At 43.4% G+C, this 15,042-nt stretch overlaps 1 protein-coding gene across 1 annotated transcript in view; it reads right to left on the bottom strand.

Moving 5' to 3' along the window:
• The window catches only part of xxylt1 (xyloside xylosyltransferase 1), a 111,284-nt gene that overhangs the window by 25,352 nt on the left and 70,890 nt on the right, over nt 1-15,042 (bottom strand). The window lies entirely within an intron of this gene.

Raw genomic sequence — 15,042 nt, 5'->3', positions numbered from 1 at the left:
TGGTGATAGTTAATAGACAATGACCTTGTCAACAATGTCTACTGCACAAAGTGGGCTTCACTATGAAATAACAAGGCGCTAATAGCGGAATACGAAACGTGAAACATCAGACCAACAGCCCCATCATATGAACAAAACAATCTATCTCAGATTAGACCTTTCTACTGCCATCAAATGTCAATCTCCCAACGGAGTTTGTCCCTTTGCTAAATGATTCTCAGAGTCATTTATCTTTGGGCATTGTGTGTCAACAAAACAAGGGAAAGTGAAAGGTGTTTTGGTGAATTTTTTCTGACCTTGTTTATGAGAAGAACATCTTGTTTATGAGAAGGCACTTGTTGTGCTTCAATCCAGATCTTGGGAGACCCTGAGGGGGACTTAACACTATGTCTTCTAGCCAAACAGAATGATGTGAATCACACACCAACGCACACTCCAATGCGTACGTACGCCCTATTCTGAATGCTAATTCATTAGCCGTGCCCCCCGATACACAAATATGAGCTTCAAATGGGAGGATAGTGAGGCGAGCAAGAGGAATAGAGGCCTCACCTCCTATTGTAAGTGTTTCCTCTGCCTGCAGCTCAGCAAAGTCTAGTGGGACTGACAGCTTTCCTTTGACACTGTAGATTGTTTTATTGCCCCTTTATAAATAGCAACTATAAGCGCCAAACGTACTTGTTCACATAGCTCTGTTGTACTGTCCTCGTTCCCCGTCCCCCAGACTGTAGGAAAGGGGGCTTTAAAGGCCATCTCTCTCTTTTAAGTCAAGTCAGGCGGAGTGCCACATATTCTGTCCCTCTGCGACCAGCTAGGGCAACATTGACACAGCCTTTCACTCCTCCACATGGCTGTTTTGACACCAGGACTTTTGTTGAATAGGAAGCCATCATACAGACAGAGGACAAACAGCACTAGTGGAGGAGAACCCTGGCCTATACCTACTGCTGAGTTAGGGCCAGGGAGAGCTAGAGCCAGGTTGAGGAGTGAGCTACAATGGGGGAACTATGTGGTTAGGGTGGGATAAAATTCCATATTGGTGGCAGACTTGAATGTCCACAGGGTGCGCGCATAAACACACTCAAACACCAGCAAGCATGCACACACACACTTCTGTCCACTAAAGTAAATTCAATCCTCTGAGGATATGGCTAGGAAATTGCAGTGTGAAAAATTGCTCATTTCTAAGTCCTCATCATGTCCAAGGTCATTAACATCACAGTGACATAGCCAAACGTAGAGTAAACATGTTCCTTTCTAGGAATTGAACAACTCTGCTCAGAATCGAGCAAAATGTGCATGAAACTGTGTCACAAAAAAAGTTTTAGATAACAGAGCCCAGAAGGAACTGTTTAAAAGGGGACGGCGTGGTTAATGTGCCAAGACACGTGTTAACAATTACTAGTGTACCAGAATATTTCACCTCTCACTTCTCCTGCATGTCAAATATCTCTCTGCTGTTTTCAGCCCGAAGTCTAAAAGCAACAGAGAAAGCAGGGTTCAGTTTTGCAACATTAGATAAACATGAACTCGATGTATGTAGATCATGGGGTATAAGCAATGGATATGCAACCCAATCGCATGAGGCCAAAGGGGTTGTGGCTCGATGGTATACAGCAGGGTTCCTCAACTGGATGTCGAATTTGGCCCGCAGGTGATTTTGTTTGGCACCTGAAGGACATTCAGACCATGAGAAATAAGATTCTCTGGTCTGATGAAACCAAGATTGAACTCTTTGGCCTGAATGCCAAGCGTCACGTCTGGAAGAAACTTGGCACCATCCTTACGGTGAAGCATGGTGGTGGCAGCATTGGGCTGTGGGGATGTTTTTCAGCAGCAGGGACTGGGAGACTAGTCAGCATAGAGGGAAAGATGAACAGAGCAAAGTAAAGAGATCCTTAATGAAAACCTGCTCCAGAGCGCTCAGGACCTCAGACTGGGGCAAAGGTTCAACTTCCTAACAAGACAATGACCCTAAGCACGCAGCCAAGACAACGCAGGAGTGGCTTCGGGACAAGTTTCTGAATGTCCTTGAGTGGCCCAGCCAGAGCCCGGATTTGAACCTGTTTGAACATCTCTGGAGAGATCTGAACATAGCTGTGCAGCGACGCTCCTCATCCAACCTGACAGAGCTTGAGGGGATCTGCAGAGAAGAATGGGAGAAACTCCCCAAATACAGGTGTGCCAAGCTTGTATGGTCATACCCAAGAAGACTCGAGGCTGTAATATTTCAGTTTTTCCTCTTAAAAAAAAACAGAAATACCAAGAAAGTATTTATACCCCTTGACTTATTCCACATTTTGTTGTGTTACAGCCTGAATTGAAAATCTACACACAATACCCCATAATGACAAAGTAAAAACAAGTTTTTAGAAGTTTCTGCTAATATATTGAAAGTCAAATTCATAAATATCTCATTTACAGTGGCAAGAAAAAGTATGTGAACTGTCGTGTCTTTGGCTATGCCGGATTAAGTGATATGACATGCTATTCTATAAAATCCTTTCTCTGTAATTAATATTACCTGATTGAGCTAATCATGTAAATGTAATTAACTAGAAAGTGCGGGGCACCACGAAAGAGTGTTTATAGAGCTGTTATCTTCCGAATAAACTCTGAAAGACCTAGTAATATTTTACATCAATAGCACTCAATATTAATCATCACCTTATTCAGTCTCATCTGAAAGTTGTAAATTCTTGGTTATCGTCATGAACCCTGGCTAACATGCTGAATCAGCAATACAAAATTGGGTTTAATTATTTATTTACCAAATACCTAACTAATCACACAGAATTACATATACACAGAATACAAATTATGTCATACAGAAAACGTCCCTGGTGGACGGAACCTGTATGAGGCTTGTTACACAAAGAGAGGGGGTTGGGCTTGAATGAAAGAGCGGGAAGACTGAGGAACAAAGGAAGCAGCTATGCTATCGTAAATACAATATCTTATGCATTCTAAATTACCGCCCATTTGGAAAAGGAAAATGCAATAAATATTTACTCTGAGCTGCGCTTCGGTAGGTTGGTCGTAGATGCTGGCCAACAGAGATCTTCCTGTCCTTGGAAGAATGTCTTTGGTGGTAAAGTGGATACGTTGTAGTATCTTCGTTGTGTGTTAGACTGGATACGTCGTCCGTCCTTCCCTAGCCCACGTTTACAGCGGCCGCTGCTAACTCAATGGCTAGGAGGTATCACGTCTGTTATGAATAAGAGTTCAAAGTTCATACCATTTGCAACCAAAGCTCACGCTGAGGTTGGCTTAGTTCTGTACTTGACATGTTAGTCCTTTTTAACACAGAGGCTGCAGACCTCACGTACCCGGAACAGATGGTTACATTTTCGTCAAGGGCTTATATAGTGGAGGGGAAGAAGGGTGTGTTTCATAGTTTATAACCCATGTCTCTTCACAGGGGCGGGCCACTGATTGAGCAGGCCTCTAAACTTATGAAAACCCAATTCTCTCATTTGGAAGCTAAAATTACATTTAATCTTCTAACAAACAGTTTCAATATCAAACATTTAAATTGCACAACAATTCCATGTGAATCTGATTACTAGAATGTGTAGACTTTCCCAGATACAGTTTGTCGGCCTGTCATCAGTCATAATGTCTCAGATGACAACCGAACTGACATCCATACTCATTAAGTACCAACGCATATTTCCAACTGGTTCTATTACCGAAATATGGTTCCTTTCCCCCCACTTGTTTGACGTTCCCAGACTCTCTATGTTTAACAAAGGCTATTCGAGAGTCCTTCAGTAGAGTCAGAGAGAGAGGTGAAGGGAGAAAGGTATTTATGGGGGGTCGTTAACCTTACCCACAGGCCAACGTCATGACAATCCCCCCATGTTGGGTTCAATCTTGCAATTAACCTGCATGTTGCAAACCAACATAAGAATGAACGTGGGATGTCCTGGTTGTGGATCATCATTGTGGTCCCCATCTGGCGGTCGACCTGGGTAGGGTGTCTGCAAATGAAGAAGTCCACTCCAAGGCTGGGCAGCAGATGTCCAGTTGGTGGTCGCTGTTGCAGTCCCCCCTCTGGTGGTCGACCCAGGTAGGGTCTCTGCAAATGAAGAAGTCCGTTCCATGGCTCGGCAGCGGATGTCCGGATTGGGATCGCCGTTCCGGACCCGTCGTCTGGTCGTCCAGACTGGAATATCTGGGCAGTAACTTAGGCAGATGTTAACCTGTTATGGCTAGGGGGCAGTATTTTCACGGCCGGATAAAAAACGTACCTGATTTAACCTGATTATTACTCCTGCCCAGAAACTAGAATATGCATATAATTATTGGCTTTGGATAGAAAACACCCTAAAGTTTCTAAAACCGTTTGAATGGTGTCTGTGAGTATAACAGAACTCATATGGCAGGCAAAAACCTGAGAAGATTCCATACAGGAAGTGACCTGTCTGACAAGTTCTTGTTCATCTTGGCTCTTTTTATTGAAGACTGAGGATCTTTGCTGTAACGTGATACTTCCTACGGCTCCCATAGGCTCTCAGAACCCGGGAAAAAGCTGAATGATATCGAAGCAGCCTCTGGCTGAAACACTTTATCGCCTTTGGTAAGTGGCCGATCAGAGGACAATGGGCTTAGGCGCGTGCACGAGTCGACCCCATGCTTTATTTTCTTTCGTCTTTTTACCTAAACGCAGATTCCCGGTCGGAATATTATCGCTTTTTTACAAGAAAAATGGCATAAAAATTGATTTTAAACAGCGGTTGACATGCTTCGAAGTACGGTAATGGAATATTTAGAATTTTTTGTCACGAAATGCGTCGTGCTCGTCACCCTTCTTTACCGTTCGGATAGTGTCTTGAACGCACGAACAAAACGCCGCTATTTGGATATAACAATGGATTATTTGGGACCAAACCAACATTTGTTATTGAAGTAGAAGTCCTGGGAGTGCATTCTGACGAAGAACAGCAAAGGTAATAACATTTTTCTTATGGTAAATCTGACTTTGGTGAGTGCTAAACTTGCTGGGTGTCTAAATAGCTAACCCTGTGATGCCGGGCTATCTACTGAGAATATTGCAAAATGTGCTTTCACCGAAAAGCTATTTTAAAATCGGACATAGCGAGTGCATAGAGGAGTTCTGTATCTATAATTCTTAAAATAATTATGTTTTTTGTGAACGTTTATCGTGAGTAATTTAGTAAATTCACCGGAAGTTTGCTAGTTCTGAACAGAGATCCTAAATTTTCAATAAAAAGAGTCAAGAAGCCCAAGGAATGGTCAGAGAGGGCACTTCCTGTACAGAATCTTCTCAGGTTTTTGCCTGCCATATGAGTTCTGTTATACTCACAGACACCATTCAAACAGTTTTAGAAACTTTAGGGTGTTTTCTATCCAAAGCCAATAATTATATGCATATTCTAGTTTCTGGGCAGTAGTAATAACCAGATTAAATCGGGTATGTTTTTTATCCGGCCGTGTAAATACTGCCCCTAGCCCTAACAGGTTAACCTCACAACGGAAGTACTCTAAGTATTAGACCAGTCGTACGTGGTGTGATCATGGTTCATGACTTCTAATAACTTTTCTCCTGAACGGAGGGTTCTATTTATTAGTGGCGTGTGTTAACCATTGGAAGAGTGCAATGGACATTCCCTTCCCCATGTTGCACTCTGAGTGACTCCTTTGTCGCTATTATCAATAGCAATTTAACTTGTGAGGTTACTAATCCTCTTACTGAGTGCTGCTGGACTGACTGTGGTATTGGTACTGGTATTCAAGGGGTCCAGTTGTCCTACTGATTTATTCTGAATTATTATACTACCGGAACACATGATTGGAGCATTTTACTAGTTGTATTGTAGTTGAACCTACACATGGCAAGGAATGATTATTGTTGCCATTTGTTTTGGAGGTGGACAAGTCCACTGGACTTCCTTTACGACCAGTGTGGTACACCTCAGTACTATCTTAGATGTGTTCTAAGCTACTCCCCATCTAGGGGCCTGACTGATCCTCCCTGTTCTCATAGGGGAGTTTACAACTAGATTTGATTTATGCTCTGGTGGCCTCGTACGGTGTTGTCCGTAGTCTCGACCCCCCCGGCCTCGATGAGGCTCATCATGGGTCTGGGCTACTATTCCCCCCCCTTTGTGTCTCGGGACCCCCCCACCAGCGGGTGGTGTTGGTGTCCGAGGCGCAAACGAAAAGGTCGGACCCTATGTACGAGTTGTCAGCAGCCGCGTTGTTATGAGAATGGCTGTAACCTTTTAACCAAATCTCCTGGTGTTTGTACTTCAAAACACTCAGTGGCTGTCGAGGCATGGCAGTCACCACCGCGTCTGCGTGTGGCAACCTCTTCATTACGTGCGAACTGAGATGAGGATATTGGTCTGTGATATCGCAAAGTGTTTCACCAGTGGGAGTCATCGGGTCAGTTGCTGGACTGACCCATTTGTGTCATTGTAAGGGGTGACAGTCCCCAACAAAGCGGAATGTGTATCATCAGAAGCAGAGTATACTCTGCGCATCGATGTTTTTCTTGCTGAGACGGCCACAGTGCTTGTGGAAGTATCTGAAGGGCAAAAGAAGTTCATGTCAACTACCGTATTGCACGACTGCAAGGAGGAGGGAAGTTGCTTATTCACAGAGACAGCTGGCTCGAAATCATGAAAAGAATGGTCAATCAGATTGGCTGATGGAATGTGTCGAGATATCGTAATATCTCCTTGGATCGGATTCTGCACCAAGAGGATTCTAAACGTATTTTTCCCAAGGGCTGCTTTCGACAGATACCCCTCGTGAATGACTGTGTTGCAGCTAGCATTAGGGGAAGACAGTGTGGTCAGTGGAGAAGGCACTGTGGCCTGTGACCATACCTGGTTGGTTTTCCAATCCATCAATGGGAGTAACCGATCCATCAAGTCTGCTCCAAGTAGCAGGGGTACAGTTTCGAGGCTGGTAACATACACAGGGTGAACGAGCGATACGTCCTTGAAGTGTAGTTTCAGCATGACTCTCAATGTGAGAGGCGAGGTAGTCTGAGTGACCCCTCGAAGTGTAGTGTCGCATCGTTCCACTTTTAACCAACGTTTAGTTGGCAATTACAGCTGTTAGGAGCCTCCACTGCCAGAAAGACTCAGACGAGGAAGGGAAGGACCAACCTCAGTGAATTTCAGAAAAATGAAAATAGTGAAACATAAATAAAGTAATCATTTTTAGATAAAACTATACTAAATATATTCAGGTCACCAAATAATTGATTAAAACACACTGTTTCACAATGAAGGTCTACAGTAGCCTCAACAGCATTCTGTAGGATAGCACTATGGTGTAGCCGGAAGACAGCTAGTGTCCGTCCTCCTCTGGGTACATTGACTTTAATACAAAACCTAGGAGGCTCGTGGTTCTCATCCCCTTCCATAGACATACGCAGTAAACATCTGTGATCCTTCTATCAACTCTGTTTCAGCACCAGACCTAGCCTATTTCATTCTACCAGAACCTCTCAATCTGGCATCAAAGTGTTCCTCAACCCGCCTACCAGAAGTGCCAAGTCACGGCGCTCTCATCTGCGGTTTCTTTGTGAGCTCACATTAAGCTGCCAGGCTGTGGTGTGAAGCCTCCCAAAGAGAACATCAGGGACGATCTGTACCACTCCTCATCCAAATCTGCCTTCCACATTGTTCAGAGCAGGGAACAACCTGATTTTACAGAGCAGATTAAACACTGAATCGGAGATGGGGAATAATATTCCAGCTGTTCCATGCATTGCAGAGATGTTTTGGAGATTGTGCAGGTATAGCGAAAAGTGTTTCAATATAGAGAAAGAAATGGGGATTTAAAGAGTTGGTAGTTGGTAGGTGAAATCTCCCACACCTCAAACATTCACACTATATTCTAAAACCAATTATCCTTTGACGACGTGAAGTAAAAAAACAGGACCCCCTTCGGAAGGAAAAAAACACCTCTACATTTGGATTTATGAAGAAAAAGGCCAAAGGGGCATGTAATAAGAAAGTCAACTACTTGGTAGGTGAAAACTTCAGCCTATACCTCATGTGACACGTTCACATTCAATTATGTACCAACCCACTCATAAGGAAATTACACCTTGGTACTGAAACAACCCCTCAAACAAACAGCCTACATATTATGAGTCTATGCCCTTAAATCACATAGGCCTGTGTCATCTCTGACACACAAGTATAATTACAGGCAGGTAGGTCTTATTTCTCAGACTGAGCAGTGAGGAAAACAGTATTTTAAGACTAATCAGATACTAATGATTATTTCAGTCATATGATGACTAAGGAAGATAAGTGGGTGCTGTGTAGAGTCATATTCTGTGTGTCAAGAACATTTTTAGGAAATGAGACATGAGATAAATGGCCCATAATAGGGCTCAATCAGTATTACTTTCTAACAGGCTTTTACTAGGACGTTTTACTGAAGATGTCCACTGTCAGACCAAGTGGCCTATGGGAGTAAACCAGATCTTGCTGCAACCAGAAAGTAAACCAGGTGGGTGTACAGTCTTATAGTTATTGTCAGTCTTTGGTACACAGTGGTCTGACATTTCTCTGTCTATGTCTGGCTGTACATGCAGGTGTTATGCAAGATGGGCTGCTGGGTTTTAAAACATTAAGGATGCAGCTGTGGAAGAAAAAGGAAGAGCATCTTCCCCTATAATAAACATTTCATTGAAAGGATGTGTTGTGAATGCGGCCGAGGAGGGCTGTGCGCTCCTGCATAACGCTGCCTCCATTAGCAATAAAAAAGATGAGGAGCAGAGCGCTTTCTCAGTCCTCTCCACTCAGCACGGAGAGCACTCGAGGAGAGTGGTTACAAACACACACACAAACTGCTTTTCATTCACAAAACCCTTTGCACGTACGCACACACAGACTATATTTATATTTTTGCATTATCATGCGAAGTGTACAACAACTTGAAACTTAAACTATGTATGACACTAACGTTAATATTCCCACTGTAGGCCTATCTGTAATACTGAAAAAACATTCCACAATCACATCATTCATGTTTGCTGCCTACTGCAGTTACTGAGTATTTAAGAGCTGCAGTTAAGTTGAGATTTAAAACGGTTAAGGTAAGAGTTAGGTAAGTGTAAAGGTAGGTGTTAAAGTTAAGGGAAAGGAAAGGAAAGAGGAAGGGGGATACCTAGTCAGTTGTACAACAATGTCTTCAACTGAAATGTGTCTTTTAGGTTAGGGTAGGGACGTCCCAAGGATTCCGGATAGCACTAACCTTTTCTTCCCACAATTTTAACTGACATGTTTTACGGACTGATTCTACTTCAGCCTGTTGAGCTATGATGCCCCCTACATTGGACAAACAGACAGGCAGGGTAAGATATCCATTCATCAATGGTGAGAGCACGTACAGGGTCTTGACGTGGGTCCTCTGGGGGATTACGTTAAACTCCAGAGGCCGGTGGGCCTGTGTTTGGTAAGTGACGTGAACACTTGTCTGTGTGTGTACATCCAGGCATGGAGCGGTTCCTGGTTCGAGGCCCAGTGAGTGGCTACGGTGGGAGCAGAGATGGGAATCTGTTGGAGAAACTGGAGCCCTCCGCGACCTGGGCAGAGAAAGCTAAGGTTGCGTCTGTAATCACTTCGCCTGAAATATAAACCCTCTGCTCTGGCCAGTGCAGACAGCATCCCTATTGAAAAATCACTGCATAGAGCACATAGAGAACGATGAATTCTATGTTGACTCTGGTGTCACCAGAAGAGAGGACCAGTGAGCCAACCACAGGATAGACAAGGCTGGTGTCTTCACTTCAGAGGGGTACAGACAAGGGGACATACATGAGACAACAGACAAGTGGTGATGAGTGACAGAAAAAATACACTACAAATGTTTCCTGTAGGCTGGATTGTGGTGTTGTTGTGCTGATTGTATTGTATGTTTTTAAAATGTTGTAATGTTGTATTGAATGTTTTTAAAATGTTGTATTGTTTGCTGCTGCCTTCTTGGCCAGGTCTCCCTTGCAAAAAAATACTGTTTCAATGGGATTTTCCTGGTTAAATAAAGGTTAAATAAAATGATACCCATCTCCCCATCCTTTAACAAGAGACTGCTTGAGTACACTGAGTGGCCAGATACAGTATGAACTGCCATACGCTGCCTATACCAGTTGTGTTGACATCACTGGAGATTCGCAAAATGCTTTGTGTTCGCTGAGGACTTAGGTTAAGTTGCTCAGGAGGGAAAAGTGCTCTGTAGTGTAAAATAGTACTATTAGCCAGCCAATTTACATTTATGTAAATGTGTGGGTCATGAGTTTCTGCTAAGAGTAAAATATAAAAATAAAAATGACTAAAATCTAATATTGAGCAGTGAAAATAGGACATTTATCTTGTCTACACAACCTTCTGGAGAGTGAATATTGAGCAGTGAAAATAGGACATTCATCTTGTCTACACAACCTTCTGGAGAGTGAATATTGAGCAGTGAAAATAGGACATTCATCTTGTCTACACAACCTTCTGGAGAGTGAATATTGAGCAGTGAAAATAGGACATTCATCTTGTCTACACAACCTTCTGGAGAGTGAATATTGAGAAAAAAGCTTTTCCTGAAAGCACACACAAGATTGATGATATGCAAGTCCAACTAAATTGGCTTCTTTCCCAGGGTTTTTATTTCTTTCACAAAAGGTGTCTTGTTAAACTTTTTTTCAAAGTCTTGCGGAGATGAATTTGCTTCTGATGTGGAGAAGAGTGGGAGAACAAAAGACTGTCAATGAAGTCCTTTTCCTCTCTAGACTGAGACTACCCCCTCTGACACTTGGGCCTGGGTAGGAATAAGAGCAGAGAGATGCTGTGTACTTATACTTCTCATTAACTGCATAGAAAGTTCTAAGAAAAATCCTGGAAGAGGCACAGCACACACTGCCCATGCACCGGTCCCATGCATCCATCTCCATAACATTTGTACTCAATGAAGGAGGGGGAGATGGGATCTCTAGCCAAAAGTGAGAGCGGTTAGTTAGCAAAACATTGCCTAAGTGTACAATGCTAGAGCTGCAGACACTCAAGCTCACTCCATCTTAATTTCATGCACACTCGCTCACACACAGTCATTGATGTACACTCCCTCCCTCTAAAATCTACAAGACTTCCAGACTTGTTTGTTTACAGCAGTAAGCAGATGCTCCACAACCCTTAACTGTGAGCATGGCCCAGTCTCTCTCACACACACACACACACACACACACACACACACACACACACACACACACACACACACACACACACACACACACACACACACACACACACACACAGTCCTGTTTTGATGCAGGACCCGGATGGAAAACAATGCTGCAGTCTAAACGGACCAGTGGTATTTGTGTTGGTGGCTGTGAATGGGATGTTACAATCAGGCCAGGAACAAAAGCTGGGGATGAAGGAGCCCAGAGCCCAGGCTCACTCCCACACAGCTGGGATTGAAGGAAAACAGGTCCAACAATATACCACCTTTACCTACCGGACCACTGATCAGAATTTCAGTGAAGTAAAAGATTAAATAATTGTATGTAAATAGCAGGAACATCTATCATAAATCTCTTTATACAACCATATTGCCTCATCTCTTATGGAGCACAGCCCACGCGTACACGTGGCTCTGTTTACTTCAACAATGGAGGGGGATTGTTTTTCCTATACTAAAGCTTTCAGTCCATTTACAGTCTCCCCCTATAGTACACAATATACACTGAGTGTACAAAACATTAGGAACACCTGCTCTTTCCATGACATAGACTGACCAGGTGAAAGCTATGATCCCTTATTGATGTCACTTGTTAAATCCACTTAATTGAGACATGGATTGTGTATGTGTGCCATTCAGAGGGTGAATGGGCAAGACAAAATATTTAAGTGCCTTTGAACGGCGTACTGTAGTAGGTGCCAGGCGCACCGGTTTGTGTCAAGAACTGCAACGCTGCTGGGTTTATCCACGCTCAACAGTTTCCTGTGTGTATCAACAATAATCCACCACCCAAAGGACATCCAGCCAACTTGACAACAGTGGGAAGCATTGGAGTCAACATGGGCCAGCATCCCTGTGGAACGCTTTCGACACCTTGTAGAGCCCATGCCCCAACGAATTGAGGCTGTTCTGAGGGCAAAAGGGGGTGCAACTCAATATTAGGAAGGTGTTCCTCAGGGTGTTTCTCAAAATGCACACTACCGTGCTCCGAGCATGTAAATTGGAGTACGGGAGGCTCGGAATATGAGTCCAAATCAAAGTATGCGAAACGGAGTACGGAGGGCACTTCTCGAATGCATACTCTGTTTGTACATACTTTGAAGCATGCATTGATGCAAGCGTCAACAGAAAGTATGCAAAGAAATATGGCTCAACCACGTAAAAATATTACGCACATTTTCATGAAATCAATGGTGGCAATTATTTGAGCTGAAGCGAGAGAAAATACACTCAGACTTCGGAATGAAATGTTGCCTATTCACATATCACATGTTGCCTACAATATTTTAGCTTGATACGTTAATATATACATGCTGTGTTCATTTTGGCATGGTTACCTGCCAACAATACCCACTGTAGGTCGCAAGCCCATAGTAAGTCAATACAGCTAACTGGCTAGCTACTACTGTTCGCTAGTCAGATAGCTAGCTAGCTAACAATTATTTGTGGCTAACTACCCACGAAGAATTTACATCTACCTTGGATAACATTGGTTTTAGGTCGTTTTTGCCTGTTATACTATCTGGTTAGCTACATTAATACGATTCACATATAGCTAGCTGATAGTTATGAAGTAAAAATGTTTGCTTTGTGTATATCTTGTTTCGTCTCCATTGTTGCCATTGTCCTGGCTGGAAGAAGGTTCAGTGAATGGGGAGATGCAGCATGACATCATACAGTAGAGGGAGTGCGAGTGCTTCTCAAATGTAATGTTTTATGCGTTCTTCACACTCTCGTCCTCACAGGAACGTACTGAAGAGAACGTCCTCGGAGAATGCACTTGGAGCATGGTAGTATGCATAGAGAAACACCCTCAGTGTACACTATTCATTGCATTAGGTACTGGTGAGCCTCTCCCTACTCTGTATTATACTATTGTGTGTGGGTTCCAGGGCCATTGACACACACTGCCTCCCTCCCTCCAGCCCAAGATACAGGGGGAGAAGGGAGGATGTTCAGAGTGGGATCACACATTAAATAATCTTATTGAATGAAATTCACAGCACTGTGTTCTGGGAGCCTGCTTCTCCTGAGGCAGCATCCATCAATGCTTATATCAGTTTGTCTCAGACATTTCAAGCTAACATTTTTACACTACTTTCTTTATTTAAATATTTTTGTAATTTAGCAGACACTCTTATCCAGAGTGACTTACAGGAGCAATTAGGGTTAAGTGCCTTGCTCAAGGGCACATTGACAGAACCTGTCAGTTACTGGCCCAACACTCTTAAATCGCTAGGCTTCCTGCCCCCAATTATTTTCTTAAGCCTTACTTCACTCACATAATAACGGTAAATGGGGCATTCTATAGAGGACACTCACTGACTCAACATACACTGACTAAAGGATGTTTACGGCTATTTACGGGATGTGCCGGTATGCACATTACTGAAGCGTGATACATCTGTTTTGGTTGGGGGTAAAACAATTGGCTAAGTGCTGTGTATTTCCTCTCCAGCTACGGCGTCTGAAAAGAGGGGAAGGAGAGAGGGAGGGATAGAAGGGATGGAGGGATGGAAGAGATGGAAGAAAGGAGAGCGAGGGAAAGAGAAGGGTAGAAAACAAAACCATGAGCTCAGACTATTAGCCGTCTTTAGTACCACCTAGGGGAGATGGTGTCTATGGCATGTTTAAGTTGTTGCTGGCTGGTTTAGACAGTGTGAAGGTACAGTTACACAGTTGTTGCTGGCTGGTTTAGACAGTGTGAAGGTACAGTTACACAGTTGTTGCTGGCTGGTTTAGACAGTGTGAAGGTACAGTTACACAGTTGTTGCTGGCTGGTTTAGACAGTGTGAAGGTACAGTTACACAGTTGTTGCTGGCTGGTTTAGACAGTGTGAAGGTACAGTTACACAGTTGTTGCTGGCTGGTTTACACAGTGTGAACGAACAGTTAACAGATTTACTCAAGTCAAAGGAGACTAAGCAATATGAGGTGAGTCTGAATCAGTTGTTATGAGACAGATGTATTCTGGCTACATCAGAGTAGTTGAAACCTATTTAGAAAAACTTTGTGAAACTACACCAGAGCGTGTTGATGATGACAAAATTTGTGTAACTATAAATTATAAATACATTTTCTGTTTGATCAAAACCATTGTCTCTCTGTTTGCCCCCTAAGTATTACAGAGGAGCCTGTTTATCTTAGTGCAACTGTTCAAATAGTTTCCCCTGCAAACACACACTTTTATGGCAGAGCTACTTACTGTGGGATTAAGGTGAGAAGATAAATATGATACGGAAAAGTAATTCAGCAGTAGATGTGGACACACACACACACACACAACAATTGGATTCTTTCTAGAACCATAGGCTCTTGTGGTTTTGCCAAAGATGTGATTTGGCATCTTAAATCACAAGATGTTTTTTATACTAATTACCTCTGACTTCATATAAGTCATCTCTCCTCTACAAGGCCTACAGGGTTTCATGGAACATGCGTTTTGAGCCTGCAGGCAGGCTGATGTGATGAGCTTGGATAAGAGGAGAGGAAAGTGGAGGAGAGGCGTAGAGGATAGAGGAGGGGGGAGAGGAGAACACAGCGACAGCCTGCTGGAATGGGAACTGTCCTCCAGTGAACAGAGAGACAGCACTGATGAGCACAGGAGCACAGTGCTTCCTGTTGTTGCAGCCTAAAAAAACACTGACCTTCAGAATGTCATATCATACACACACATGTATCGTGCACACACACACACGTTTCCTTTTGCCGCTCATGTCCATCCCTCTCCCCGACTCCCCCATCTCCAACCTCCTCCTCAGCAAGACTCTCCACACATCGGTCTCTCCACACATCGGTCTCTCCCAACGTCCCTCTCCTCACT

This window comes from Salmo salar, chromosome ssa16 (assembly GCF_905237065.1).
Source record: "Salmo salar chromosome ssa16, Ssal_v3.1, whole genome shotgun sequence".
NCBI classification, from domain to species: domain Eukaryota; kingdom Metazoa; phylum Chordata; class Actinopteri; order Salmoniformes; family Salmonidae; genus Salmo; species Salmo salar.
This window is presented reverse-complemented; position numbering and strand designations above follow the sequence as displayed.